This window comes from Palaemon carinicauda, chromosome 20 (assembly GCF_036898095.1).
Source record: "Palaemon carinicauda isolate YSFRI2023 chromosome 20, ASM3689809v2, whole genome shotgun sequence".
In the NCBI taxonomy this organism is placed as follows: domain Eukaryota; kingdom Metazoa; phylum Arthropoda; class Malacostraca; order Decapoda; family Palaemonidae; genus Palaemon; species Palaemon carinicauda.
Window position 1 is genome coordinate 5,855,661 of NC_090744.1, and position 3,816 is coordinate 5,859,476.

Here is a 3,816-nt window from a genome sequence, read left to right on the forward strand (position 1 = left end):
TGTAACTGCTGCTCCTCGTTCGCCTCCGTCAGAGTTTACGCTAGGCCTAGCTACTTCGACGCCGTCGTTTACTAAGCTAGTGCTCTCTCGCTCTTCTAAGAGAGCTTTGCGTTTGCTAGGCGATTGGTTGATCACCAGGAGGAGTTTGGGGAAGACAGCCTTTGCTTTCCCCCTTTTAAACTGGCTTCTAGAGCGAGCGTCTGGTATGACACGGGAGAAGTTCTCGGCTTGGGAGTTCCTGCCTCTGCCCAGGGAGACTTCTCAAGCCTCGTAAACTCTCCCCGTCGCCTGGCCATGAGACGCTCTAAAGTTTGCTGGTCCTTTTCGGACCTTGATCATCTCCTCAAAGGAGTTTACAGGGCCTTCGAAGTTTTTAACTTCTTGGATTGGTCGCTGGGAGCCTTGAGCAGGAAGATCTCTTCGGCCGACCGTGATGTATCCGTGCTAATTATGTCCTGCATGGACAAAGCTATTCGTGATGGCTCTAATGAGGTCGCTGCTACCTTTACGGCAGGAGTCCTTAAGAAGAGGGAGACTCTTTGCTCATTCCTTTCGGCAGGAGTAACTCCCTGCCAAAGGTCAGAGCTTCTCTTTGCCCCGTTGTCTTCTGCCTTGTTTCCTCAGCAGTTGGTTAAGGATATTGCAGCTTCTCTGGTGCAGAAGGATACCCACAACCTGATGGCTACGTCGGCGCGTAAGGCTGCTCCTTCATCATCTTATGTCGTAAGACCCAAGCTCGATACTCCAGCAATGAGGTTTATCCCGCCCTTTCGTGGCAGAGCCCCCAGTAAGGGAGGCGCTCGTGCCGATAGTAAAAGAGGCAAGAGGAGAGGATCCAAGTCCTCCCGTGGCAGAGTCTAACTGCCCACATCCTCAGACAGCGGTAGGGGCCAGACTGAACAACTTCTGGCAGGCCTGGGAGAAGAGGGGTGCAGACCGAGAGTCTGTGTTGTTGCTAAAGGAGGGGTACAAAATACCTTTTGTATGGAGACCTCCTCTGGTAAAAGTTCCTATAGACCTCTCTCCCAGGTATCGAGAGGAGTCAAAGAGACAGGCACTACAGCTGCAGGTGTCTCAGTTGCTAGAGAAGGGAGCGGTGGTGAAAGTCTCGGACCTTCAATCACCGGGATTTTACAACCGTCTCTTCCTAGTCCCAAAGCATACAGGAGGTTGGAGGCCAGTGCTGGATGTTAGTGCGCTCAACGTTTTTTATGTCAAAACAAAATTTACGATGGAGACCACGAAGTCCGTCCTAGCAGCGGTCAGAGAGGGAGACTGGATGGTCTCTCTCGACCTGCAGGATGCGTACTTCCACATTCCTATACACCCGGATTCTCAACCGTATCTGAGGTTTGTATACAGGAATGTGGTGTACCAATTCCGAGCACTGTGCTTCGGCCTCAGCCCTGCTCCTCTTGTTTTTACGAGGCTCATGAGAAATGTGGCAAAATTTCTACATTTATCGGGGATTCGAGCCTCCCTGTACCTGGACGACTGGCTGCTCAGAGCGTCGTCCCGTCATCGCTGTCTGCAGGACCTTCAATGGACGTTGGATCTTGCAAAGGAGTTGGGACTGTTGGTGAACTTAGAGAAGTCTCAGCTGACTCCCTCCCAAACGATTCTCTATTTGGGGATGGAGATTCACAGTCTAGCTTTTCGGGCTTTTCCGTCTGCCACCAGGATAGATCAAGCCTTGCTCAAAGTCCGCCTCATGCTGAGGAAAGACCATTGCTCTGTGAGAAGTTGGATGAGCCTCCTAGGGACGCTGTCATCCCTGGAACAATTTATCTCTCTAGGGAGACTTCACCTTCGCCCTCTCCAGTTCCATCTAGACTCCCATTGGGACAAGAACAAGACTTTGGAGGCTGTCTCAATCCCGATCTCCGAACCAGTAAAGACGTGCCTGAACTGGTGGGACAGCAATATAGGTCTTCGAGAGGGTCTGTCCCTGGCGGTCAAGAATCCAAACCACGTGTTATTTTCAGACGCGTCGGATTTTGGTTGGGGAGCGACTCTGGACGGTCTGGAATGTTCGGGTCTTTGGACAACAGATCAGAGGAGCCTTCACATCAACTGCAAGGAGCTGTTGGCTGTTCACTTGGCCTTGACGAGTTTCGAGAGTCTTCTCCGAAACAAAGTGGTAGAAGTGAATGCGGACAACACCACAGCCTTGGCGTACATCTCCAAGCAAGGAGGCACTCATTCCCACACACTGTTCGTCATCGCAAGGGACCTCCTCATCTGGTCAAAAGATCGAGGCATCTCACTGTTGACGAGGTTCGTCCAGGGAAAATTGAACGTCTTGGCGGACTGTCTCAGTCGGAGAGGTCAGGTGATCCCTACAGAATGGACCCTCCACAAGGACGTGTGCAAGAGTCTTTGGATGACTTGGGGTCAGCCCACCATAGACCTCTTTGCGACCTCATTGACCAAAAGGCTCCCGACCTATTGCTCTCCAGTCCCAGATCCAGAGGCGGCCCACATAGATGCCTTTCTGTTGGACTGGTCTCACATGGACGCTTACGCATTTCCGCCGTTCAAGATCATCAACAAGGTTTTGCAGAAGTTCGCCTCTCACGAAGGGACAAGGTTGACGTTGGTTGCTCCCCTCTGGCCCGCGAGAGAGTGGTTCACAGAGGTACTTCAATGGCTGGTAGACGTTCCAAGGAGTCTACCTTTAAGGATGGATCTCTTACGGCAGCCCCACGTAAGGAGTCTTCATCAAAGCCTCCCCGCGCTTCGTCTGACTGCCTTCAGACTATCGAAAGACTCTCAAGAGCTCGAGGATTTTCGAAGGAGGCAGCCAGAGCGATCGCGAGGGCTAGGAGATCATCTACTATCAAGGTCTACCAGTCGAAGTGGGAGGTCTTTAGAGAGTGGTGCAAGTCATCCTCTATTTCCTCTTCCAGTACCTCTTTAGCCCAAATTGCAGACTTTCTCCTGCATCTGAGAAATGTTCGCTCCCTCTCTGCTCCCACTATTAAGGGCTACAGGAGCATGTTGGCGTCTGTGTTCAGACATAGAGGCTTGGATCTGTCAAATAATAAAGATCTCCAAGATCTCTTTAAGTCCTTCGAGACCTCTAAGGAGCGTCGTATGTCAACTCCTGCTTGGAACTTAGACGTGGTCCTAAGGTTCCTAATGTCCGACAGGTTTGAGCCATTGCATTCAGCCTCCCTGAAGGATCTCACCCTCAAGACGCTTTTTTTGGTGTGCTTGGCTTCGGCTAAAAGGGTCAGTGAGATCCATGCCTTTAGTAAGAACATCGGCTTCTCTGCAAATAAAGCCACATTTTCGCTTCAACTTGGTTTTTTGGCCAAGAATGAACTGCCTTCTCGTCCTTGGCCTAAATCTTTTGAAATACCTTGCCTGTCAGAAATCGTAGGCAACGAGGTTGAAAGAGTACTGTGCCCAGTTAGAGCTCTTAAGTTTTATTTGGCTCGTACTAAACCATTACGAGGTGGTTCTGAGGCCTTATGGTGCTCCGTTAAGAAGCCCTCATTGCCCATGTCTAGAAATGCTTTATCGTATTTTATTAGATTTTTAATCCGGGAGGCACATTCTCATTTAAATGAGAAAGATCGTTGTTTGCTTAAGGTCAAGACGCACGAAGTGAGAGCAATAGCAACTTCGGTGGCTTTTAAGCAAAACAGGTCTCTGCGAAGTATTATGGACGCGACCTTTTGGAGGAGCAAGTCGGTGTTCGCTTCATTTTACTTAAATGACGTCCAGACTCTTTATGAGGACTGCTACACCCTGGGTCCATTCGTTGCAGCGAGTGCAGTAGTGGGTGAGGGTTCAACCACTACATTCCCT